The sequence below is a fragment of the Crinia signifera genome, chromosome 19 (genome assembly GCF_055691185.1).
Source record: "Crinia signifera chromosome 19, ASM5569118v1, whole genome shotgun sequence".
Classification (NCBI taxonomy): domain Eukaryota; kingdom Metazoa; phylum Chordata; class Amphibia; order Anura; family Myobatrachidae; genus Crinia; species Crinia signifera.
The window spans coordinates 21,703,129-21,714,546 of record NC_139226.1 but is presented as its reverse complement, the minus strand read 5'-3'; positions in this window follow the sequence as shown (position 1 = coordinate 21,714,546).

Genomic DNA, 11,418 nt, shown 5'->3' with positions numbered 1-11,418 from the left:
GCCCACTCCATCGGCGTCAGTGTTTATAGAGACGCGCTGACCAATCCGGAGAGACGTCGCGGCGTTGCTCGGGCGGCCGTTGCCAGGCAGAGGCGTCGCGGGAGGTGACGTCACACATTGATGAGGAGTGATCCGCCATGTTTGGTGAGGGCGGTGCTGCCCACACCTTTGCATGAAACCAGGGCAGGGGCGAGCTTTTCTGGGAGAGCTGCTGCTGCTGCCGCTGCCGCCGCCGCCGCCGCCGCCGCCGCCGCCGCCGGTTGCATTGAATTCACGCTTGTTCAGATGGTCTGCTTCTGATCAGCTGCTCCATGTGACTGTGCTCTCCCAGTTGTGATGTCAGTCCTGTCATGACTCACCAGTGTGCAGGCAGCCAGACACGGGCACAATAAGGGCCAGATGTACTATCTTGAAAAGTGATAAAATGGAGAATGATAATTAGCCAATCAACTTCTAACTGGCATGTCACAGGCTGGGTTTGAAAATGCCCTGCATGCTGGGACTTGTGGTTTTCCAAGTCTCTGCATGTGGGGGAGGCTTGCTGTGACTTATGGTTCCACAGCAGAACCCAATGTTATTTTACTAATTCTTTTTTTCACACAAACAACCCGGCACCCAATGCTCAAAGGTGCCAGGGATAGCCCCGGCATCAGCCCTAGACGTCAAAAATTTTCAACATAATGCCGATTACACGTCACACACCCATTACATAGTGTACAAAATGCCATAGTATACCACATGCCATAATGCCCATTACACGTTATGCCCATTACATGTTACGCCATACACCGCAATGGGCATTACACAATATGCTAGTACTGAAAAAGGTTTTTGTTAAAAAGGAACAACACAGACAGTGCGCGCCGTAGGCGCGCGTCAAAAATTTTCAACATAATGCCGACTACACATCACACACCCATTACCTTGTGTACAAAATGCCATAGTATATCACATGCCATAATGCCCATTACATGTTATACCACACAGCTTCAGGTGATAAACCATTGTATTTATCATATATGAGGGAGTCTATTTGTTGTTTTTAAATAAATGATGTAAGTACATACTTTATATTTCTTCTAAGTGGCCCAGGGTCGGTGGTGGACTGGTGGTGGAGCCTGGAGGCTGGGTGGCTGACCTGGCTCTGCCGCTCTATCCTCTCTGGCAGCTGATGGATGGTGAAGCCAGGACTCGGAGCCTAGGAGGGTGGGTGGCTGAGGGTGAAGGAGGCTGGCTGGGTGGAGGAGCCGCTGCTGACGGAGCTCCTGACTGTCCTAACCTCACCTTGGCCTGCCTGCCTTGGTCGGTGACGGTCAGAGAGAGAGAGAGCGACGAGGCTGGCTGTGTCACCCTGAGGCAGCGCGCCAAATGCGGAGGAGAAGCCGGGAGATTGAAAGAGTTGGAGGCAGACAGTGACACATACACACTATCTGTGTGTGTGTCCATTTAGTCTCCGTCCGCCTCTGCCTCCCTCCTCCCACCGCGCGCCGCGGCGGAGTGACTGACAGTCAGTCACTGATAGTGAATGGTCACTCTGCGCCGCCTGCCCTGCATCGATCCCCGCCTCCTTGCTGGCTTCAGCAATCATGGCGACCCGCACCCAACCGGCGCCACTGCACAGCGTAGCGCTGCAGCGCACCTCAGCCATGCTACCACTTTAAAAACTAGCGGAGGGAGCCGGGGCGGGCAGAGAGGGGGACTCATTCCTGGACTATGTATTGTCCGGGAACGGCACCTGTCCGGATTCCGGTCTAATTAACGGACTGTCCGGAGTTATCCCGGAAGGGTGGTAACCCTAAATCCCACACTAAATCACACACTCACTGACTCACCACTGTCTATGCTGCACGGCCGTACGTGTTTGACAGTCTCTGACGTCACTGTATCATGTGGAGGTGAGCGAGCCTGGTGGCTGGAGGAGATTCACTGACTGCTGTCTGTTGTCTGCCAGCCCACTGCCCAGGCCATGGAGTATAGCTGGCTAATAATGGTGGTGGTGGACTGAGGCAGGCTGGACTCTGGAGGCTGGCCTGGAGCCCTGGGCTGCCTGGGCCTGCTGGACACTGTCTCCCTGTGTAGCTCTGAGCTCAGTAGCTGGCTGGCTGGCTGGCTGGCTGGTGGTGGACTGACTGAGGCTGGAGTGGTGCCCTGCCCTGGGCTGGGCCTGGGCCCTGCCTGGACTCTGTCTGGACAGAGGCAATAAGGGTGGTGCTGGGCTGGACTCAGTCTGGACTGTGTGTGGACAGGCTGCCTGTGCCTGAGGCAAGGAATCAGGATGGGTGATGGTGGTGGTAAGGAGGCTGGGTGGAAAGAGGCCTTGTTGTTCCACACTCCACAGCGTGCTGCTAGTCAGAGACTGAGGCTGGGAGTGTGTGTCAGGTTGATCGCCGGAGGGAAATCGGAGGGAGGAGTCCGGTGGAGCACGGGAGCCTGGGGAGGTGGAGTCAACACACTGTCTATGTGTGTCTGTACAGTCCGTCCGACCCGACTCTGCCTCCCTCCTCCCAGTGAGCGCCGCGGCGGAGTGACTGACAGAGAGTCACTCTGCGCCGCAACGCCGCCCCCAGGCCACCTCGTCATCCATCAATCATAATGGACATGGCCGCCGCCAGTCACCCGCGACCCGCCCGGCCCGGCGCCCTTGCTTCACCGCTGCTAACAGCGCCGGCAACCAGGGGAGTGGGGACAGACACTCATTCCCGGACTAAATATAGTCCGGGAAAGCCACCCGCCCGGACTCCGGTATAAATTACCGGACTGTCCGGAGTAATCCCGGACGGGTGGTAACCCTATCTGTATCTCTTATATATTTAGCCAGATCTGTCACTCATCCCCTGTGTATCTAACGTTCCCGCCCAGCGGCATACACAAACCCGCCCCCCCTATGGAAAAGACCAGTGTTTTATGTGTATAACGTTTTCATGTGTATAACGTTCCACCCCCTTGACATCACCTCCCCCCGCCCAGCCAGGGCTACAGTACACGACCACCATCCACAATTACTCCACAGCCACCATCCACCATTACGCCTGCACCACCCCCGGACCCCCGCGAACCCCCTCCCGCGATTCTCGGTATCCCCGCGACCCCCCCACCAGCGATTCACGGGACCCCGCGACCCCCCCTCCCGCGATTTGCAGGACCCCCGCGACCCCCCCTTCCCGCGATTTGTGGGACTCCCGCGACCCCCCCTCCCGCGATTCGCTGGACCCCCATGACCCCCCACCCCCCCCGCGCGATTTGCGGACCACCGCCCTTTCCCGCGATTCCCGGCACCCCCCCTCCCGCAATTCGCGGGAACCCCGCGACCCCCCCTCCCGCTATCCGCGGGACCCCCGCAAACCCCCCTCCAGCTATCCGCGGGACCCCCGCGACCCCCCCTCCGGCGATCCGCAGGACCCCCGCGACCCCCCTCTCCCGCGATCTGCAGGACCCCGCGACCCCCAGGACCCCCGCAACCCCCCTCCCGCGATTCGCAGGACCCCCGTGACCCCCCAACCCCCCGTGATTTGCGGAACACCGCCCCCTCCCGCGATTCCCAGCACCCCCCCCTCCTGCGATTTGCGAACCCCCCCCCGCAATTCGTGCCCCCCTCCCGCGACCCCCCCGCGATTCGCAGGACCCCCGCAACCCCCCTCCAGCTATCCGCGGGACCCCCGCGACCCCCCCTCCGGCGATCCGCAGGACCCCCGCGCCCCCCCCTCCCGCGATCTGCAGGATCCCGCGACCCCCAGGACCCCCCCTCCCGCGATTCGCAGGACCCCCGTGACCCCCCACCCCCCCGCGATTTGCAGAACACCGCCCCCTCCCGCGATTCCCAGCACCCCCCTCCTGCGATTTGCGAAAAAAAAAAACGCAATTCGTGCCCCCCTCCCGCGACCCCCCGCGATTCGCAGGACCCCCGCAATCCCGCTATCCGCGGGACCCCTGCGCCCCCCCTCCCGCGATCCGCGGGACCCCGTGATCCCGCGCTGTCCGCGGGACCCCGTGCTGTCCGCGGGACCCCCGCGCCCCCCCCTCCCGCGATTTGCGGACCACCGCCCCCTCCTGCGATTTGCGGCCCCACTCCCGCAATTCTAGCCCCCCCGCGATTTGCGGATCCCCCGCCCCCTCCCGCGATTTACGGAACCCCCCCGTAGCGCCCCCCTCCCTCGATATGCGGACCCCCTCGGCACCTCCTGCGCCCCCCCTCCCGCCGCGATTCACCCCCCCCCCTCCTGCGCCTACTCCCGCAATTTGCAGACCCACTCCTGTGATTCGCGGACCCCCCCTCCCGCGATTCATGCCCCCCTCCCGCAATTCATGGCACACCCCTCTCCTGCGATTCGCAGCCCCCCACGACCCCCCTCCCGCGATACATGCCCCCTCCCGCGATTCACGGACCCCCGCGCCACCCCCCCTGCGCCCCCCCTCTCTTGATTCACAGCACCCCCCCGCGCCCCTCCCACGATTTACGGACCTCCACAACCCCCCCTCCCGCAATTCACTGACCCCGACAACCCTCCTCCCGCAATTTGCGGACCCCCCTTCTCGCGATTCAAGCCCCCCCCGTGCCCCCTCCCACGATTTTCGGACCCCCGCCCCTCCCGCTAATCGTGGATCCCAGCACCCCCCCCTCCCGCAAATTTGCAGGCCCCCTGACCCCCTTCCACCAATTCCACCCCCAGCGAACCCCCTGCGACCCCAGTCCCACATTTCACGTACCCCCCTTGTCAATGGGGGATCCTATACCACCACAAGCAGCCCCTAGGTGGGAAATCCGGCCCTGGCTGCCTCACTGCAGGTTCCCCCACTGCCAGAAGTGTCCCCACAGTCCTCTGCACCAGCGCCACAACTTTTATCAATGTCTTGCCCACATACCACTATTATACAGCCTCCTGCTCTCATGCACGCTCACTCCCTCCCAGTGGGAGGAGACGCTCACCCACTGCCGGGAGCTGCATACTGTCCCCCCACCCTCCTCCAGTTCTAGGGATGCCCATCGAACCATCAATGATTTCAAATAATCGATGGTTTATGGCCGATGTTGAATACTTTTGCCATCGATGTGGGAGAGCCAGATGGTTTCCCTACATCGATGTCAAAGGAGAACCGATCAAGTTTCAAATTTTTTTAAGGTGCCGGGACATGGAGCATAGCTCCGCCCCCCACACCCGGAAGTCCCGTCACGAAGTTCTGATTGACCCACGGCCTATTCAGTCAGATATAATGGATGAGCATTGATAGCTACAACAATCAATGGTTATCCAAGTAATATGTTACGCGGTACGCGTCCTCCAACCTTTTCATACCCCCACTATCCACGTCGGCGTGGAGTTGATTTTAGATAGTGTGGCGAGCGCAGCGAGCCACCGAGCCCGAAGCGTGGCGAGCGCAGCGAGCCCCGCGAGGGGACGCGGAATACATGTAAAGTAATCCGCGTCCCCTCGCGGGGCTCGCTGCGCTCGCCACGCTTCGGGCTCGGTGGCTCGCTGCGCTCGCCACACTATCTAGAGTCAACTCCACGCCGACGTGGATAGTGGGGGTATGAAAAGGTCGGAGGGCGCGTTCCGCCGCCCCACGCGGGCTCGCTGCGCTCGCCACGCTTCGGGTTGGCGTTGATAGTGGGGGTGTTTTAACAATGGGGGTGCATTTAACATTGCAAATCACATCGCATCGCATGCCACTTGCTGGCATGCGTTGCTATGCGATATTTAATTGTACAATCAGGGGCATTTTCCCGAAAATCACATCGCATACCATCGCATAGTACCTGGGGGTGTGCAAGGATGGAATAACATGCAAATCATCAGGAAATGGACGAAAATCGGCAACAAATCGGCCGACAAATCGGATGCGATATCGGATGCGATTTGGATGAAATCGGGCGCCGTTATAATACACAAGTACCAACAAAACAATACACACCCCTTCCACATCATATGCTCTCTATTTAACACATTTCACCTATAACTCAAGTTGCAATACAGGCCATCTATCATACAATTCTAACCATATTTCACACAATACAAACGTTCACAAATTAAGGGGGCGCAGCCCCTTACGCCGGTGTGAAGAGCGCCCGTAGGGCGCGATGAATCACCTAGTAATAATAATAACAGGACACCATAGGCTGCTTCCCCTGCATAAAACCAGGACACCACAGACTGCTCCCACCGGCATAATACCAGGACACCACAGGCTGTTCCCCCGGCATAATACCAGGACACCACATGCTGCTCTCCTGGCATATCATCAGGACACCACAGGCTGCTCCCCCTGGCATAATACCAGGACTCCACAGGCTGCTCTCCCTGAATAATACAAGGACACCACAGGCTGCTCTCCCGGCATAATAACAGGACAGCAAAGGCTGCTCCCCCTGCATAATAAGAGGAGGACAGCATAGGCTGCTCCCCTGTATAAAAAGAAAAGGACACAACAGGCTGTGCCCCCTGAATACTACCACAGGCTGCTTCCTATTCATAATAACAGGAGGACACTACAAGCTGCTCCCCCTGCATAACACCATGAGGACACCACAGGCTGCTCCTCCTGCATAATATATATATATATATATATATATATATATATATATATATATATTATATATGTGTTAATTTAGATAATGACTGTGTCACCTGTTATGACTTGTGGCTGCGTCTCCAGGTTTTGCCAGTCTCCGGGTCTGTGCTGCTGCAGCTCCCGCCTCTCTGCCCTTTCCTCCGTCCTCTGCCTGCCGGCTCTTCCCTAATCCCCACATGTCAGTTTCGCGGGTGGACAGAGTCGGTGTCATCTGCACTGAGGACATGTCCTCAGTGCAGCGGGCCGGCGGCCATTTTCCTGTAGCCATGGCCATGTTCTGTAAGCCGCGGACGCGTAACTGGTAAAGCGGCCCAGCCCGCCCCTGATGGCCAGGGCTGACCAGCCAGGGGGTGATGCTTTGTCCAGGGTCCCCCGGCTGCGGCATCCCCCGTGCTGGCTGTTGGCGCCCTGTGGTGGGACCCCAGCACTTTTGTTTGGGTCTCTACCAGAAAGAAACAGGTAACCATGGGCCTGATTCTGGTTTAATCGGTATGGACCAAATTCTGCCCAGTGACCGATGTTATGGGTCTACGCATGCCTATGGGCAAAAATACGCATGTGCCGGCACGCTGTGTGAATGCCATTGGGTAGTATCATACTCACTGAGGCGTTCCTACACTAAGGGGAGGGAAGGGTGGCTGCAGCGGAACACCCAGCATTTTATGGTCGTCGTCATGAAATTGCTGTGCATTCCCCTAGGAACGCAGGCGGGCCAGTGTCTGTGTGGGGCAGGCGGCTGATGTCACATGATGTCAGTGCCCGCCCCCTTTTCAATGGATAGCGGCTGTATAAAAGTCAGGGTACTTATGTATTAGCAGGGCGCCCATTATGTAGTTTGCGTAGTGGTGTATTGAGAATGCCAATACACCACTATGCTGGCTACGTAAACTACATAACTTACGTAAACTAGGTAATTTACGTAATACATAATGGTACATATTGGTTTATATCCCCACTATCCACGTCATACCCCCATTATCCACGTGGGCGTGGAGTTAATTTTATAAAGTGAGGCGAGCGCAGCAAGCCACCGAGCCCGAAGTGTGGCGAGCGCAGCGAGCCCCGTGAGGGGACATGGATATGTGGATACCTGTCCCCTCGGGGGCTCGCTGCGCCCGCTCGCCTCACTTTATAAAGTTAACTCCACTGCCACTTGGATCATGGGGGTAAGACTTGGATAGTGGGGATATATGTTAGGAGTCATCACCTATGACTCCTATCTTTCTGCCTGGCATGGGATTATTCCAGCCTGTGTGTGTGTTTACTCGCTGGTGGCATCCAGTGGTCAGCCTGGGCCATTGCAGCTCACTCCCAGTGGTGTGTTATTAGGACTCAGGTGTGTCTTAATTAGGCTGCTAGCTTGCAGAGCTCACCTTCAGGCAATGTGTGATTATCACCTCCTTGTGATCACTACATAAACCCTCTGGTCACTCACTCCCTTGCCAGTTATAGTATCTCGTCAGCTTTGTGCAAGCCTGTAGTTCTGAGCTCCCAGCAAGAGTCCTGTTTGTTACTTTTGCTGTCACAGATTGGTGGACCCTGCACAGCAATTCCTTGGTGTTCCAGGTTCCTGACTCTTCCACAGCCGTGCAGTGTTGGTTCCTGCATCCTGCTCTGGACTTTTGCCTTGTATTCCTCCTGTCTCCTGGTTTCCCTAATACCAGCCTGGGTGTCTGCATTGTGGGTTTTTTTTCCCTTGCAGTGCAGGATAGTACAGTTGAGGTTTATTATTATTGCATACCATCTTCTGAGCATTGTTGCTATTGTTTATTATTGTTACTCATACCATCTTCTGAGCATTGTTGCCATTGTCTATTACTGCATACCATAATTTTAGCATTGTTGCTATTGTTTATTATTGTTACTCATACCATCTTCTGAGCATTGTTGCCATTGTCTATTACTGCATACCATCATCTAAGCATTGTTGCTATTGTTTATTATTGTTACTCATACCATCTTCTGAGCATTGTTGCCATTGTGTATATGTACCACAGTCACGCATTGCTGCGTCCAGATTACCTTGTCTCGTCACCTGTGGGAGCATTCCCAATCTCCCTGTGTAGTCACCCCCTTGGGGGTTTCTGGGAGTTCCCCGTTTCTTGTGGGAATTAGTTAGCTTGTCCCCTTGCTCTCTCCTGGCCTCGGCGGACGTGTTGTCCGTACATAAGACCTGCCTGTAACGGAGTCTGGGCGGACCTAATTCGCCCTTACAGCCGGGACGGGTACAGGCGAAGCCTAGCCCTGCACACATCCGTCGACTCCAGGGAGAGGCAACAGAGTTAGTTTTGGCGGGGACACTCCCAGAACCCTTACAATATAAACCATTATGTATTACGTAAATTACCTAGTTTACGTAACTTATGTAGTTTATGTAGCAAGCATAGTGTTGTATTGGTATTCTCAATACACCACTACGCAAACTACGTAATGGGGGTATGACGTGGATAGTGTGGATATGATTGTGTTAGTGTGTGTGTGTAGTGTATTATCCCCTTCCTGACAGAGCCAGTTTTTGCGTTCCTGACAGAGGCCTTTTTTTCAAATCTGACATGTCTCACTTAAGTGGGGATAACTTTTTTTTGCTTTTACTTATCCCAGTGATTTTGAGATTGTTTTTTCGTGACACATTGTACTTCAAATTAGTGGTAAATTTGGGTCGATACAGTCTGTGTTTTTTTGTGAAAAATACCAAAATGTCGGGAAAAAAATGGAAAATTTAGCAATTTGCAAAATGTTAAATTTTCTGCTTGTGAGACAAATAATCATACCACTCAAAATAGTTAATAACTAACATAGACCATATGTCTACTTTATGTTTCCATCATTATTTCAACTTCCTTTTAATTTTTTTGGACACTAGGAGGCTTACAATATGAATAGCAAATTCTCAAATTTTCAAGAAAATTTCAAACACTGATTTTTTTAGGGACCAGTTCAGTTCTGATGTGACTTTGAGGGACTTGTATGTGAGACACCCCCATAAATGATACCATTTCAAAAACTGCACCCCTCACAGTATTCAAAACAGCATTTTGGAAGTTTGTTAACCCTTTAGGTGTTTCACAGGAATTAAAACAAAGCGTAGGTGAAATTTCAAAATTTCATTTTTTTTGCAGATTTGCAATTTTAATACATTTTTCTAAGGAACACAGTACATTTTACTAGAGAAATGTGACTAAAAATTGATTCCCCCAATTCTTTTGTTTTCATAAATATCCTATATGTGGCCCTAGTGTGCACGTTGACCAAACCACAGGCTTCATAATAGAAGAAACACCTACTTGATTTTGGAGCCTCCTTTTTATGAGATTATTTTTTAGGCACCATGTAGGTTTCTAGGCACCATAAGATGCTAAAAGTTAGGAACCCCCCCACAAGTGACCCCATTTTGCAAACAACACCCCTCAGGGAATTCATCTAGGGGTATAGTGTACATTTCAAACCCCCAGGGGTTTCACCAATTGTGGTACAACTGGGCAGTGAAAATGAAAAATATTTTTTTTTACACAAAAATGCAGTTCTGGCTCCAAATTTGTCATTTTCAGAAGGTATGAAGGAGACAAAGCACCCCAAAATCTGTGCCCCAATTTCTCCCGAGTACGGCAATGCCTCACATGTGACCAAAAAATACCAGTTGGGTGCATGGCAGGACTCAGAAGGGAACGAGTGATTTTTGGATTTTGCAGCTCAGATTCTGGTGGAATTTTGGTGGGTGCTATGTCGCATTAGCAAGACCCCCCAAGCACCAATACAGTGGAACCCCCCACAAGTGACCCCATTTTGCAAACTACACCCCTCAGGGAATTCATCTAGGGGTATAGTGTACATTTCAAACCCCCAGGGGTTTCACCAATTTTGATACAAGTGGGCAGTGAAAATGAAAAATTACATTTTTTTACACAAAAATGCAGTTCTGGCTCAAAATTTTTCATTTTCAGAAGGTATGAAGGAGAAAAAGCACCCCAAAATCTGTGCCCCAATTTCTCCCGAGTACGGCAATGCCTCACATGTGACCAAAAAATACCAGTTGGGTGCATGGCAGGACTCAGAAGGGAAGGAGTGATTTTTGGATTTTGCAGCACAGATTTTGGTGGAATGAATGGTGGGTGCTATGTTGCACCAATACAGTGGAACCCCCCCACAAGTCACCCCATTTTGCAAAGTACACCCCTCAGGGAATTCATCTAGGGGTATAGTGTACATTTCAAACCCCCAGGGGTTTCACCAATTTTGATACAAGTGGGCAGTGAAAATGAAAAATTACATTTTTTTACACAAAAATGCAGTTCTGGCTCAAAATTTTTCATTTTCAGAAGGTATGAAGGAGAAAAAGCACCCCAAAATATGTGCCCCAATTTCTCCCGAGTACGGCAATGCCTCACATGTGACCAAAAAATACCAGTTGGGTGCATGGCAGGACTCAGAAGGGAAGGAGTGATTTTTGGATTTTGCAGCTCAGATTCTGGTGGAATTTTGGTGGGTGCTATGTCGCATTAGCAAGACCCCCCAAGCACCAATACAGTGGAACCCCCCCACAAGTGACCCCATTTTGCAAACTACACCCCTCAGGGAATTCATCTAGGGGTATAGTGTACATTTAAAACCCCCAGGGGTTTCACCAATTTTGATACAAGTGGGCAGTGAAAATGAAAAATTACATTTTTTACACAAAAATGCAGTTCTGGCTCAAAATTTTTCATTTTCAGAAGGTATGAAGGAAAAAAAGCACCCCAAAATCTGTGCCCCAATTTCTCCCGAGTACGGCAATGCCTCACATGTGACCAAAAAATACCATTTAGGTGCATGGCAGGACTCAGAAGGGAAGGAGTGATTTTTGGATTTTGCAGCTCA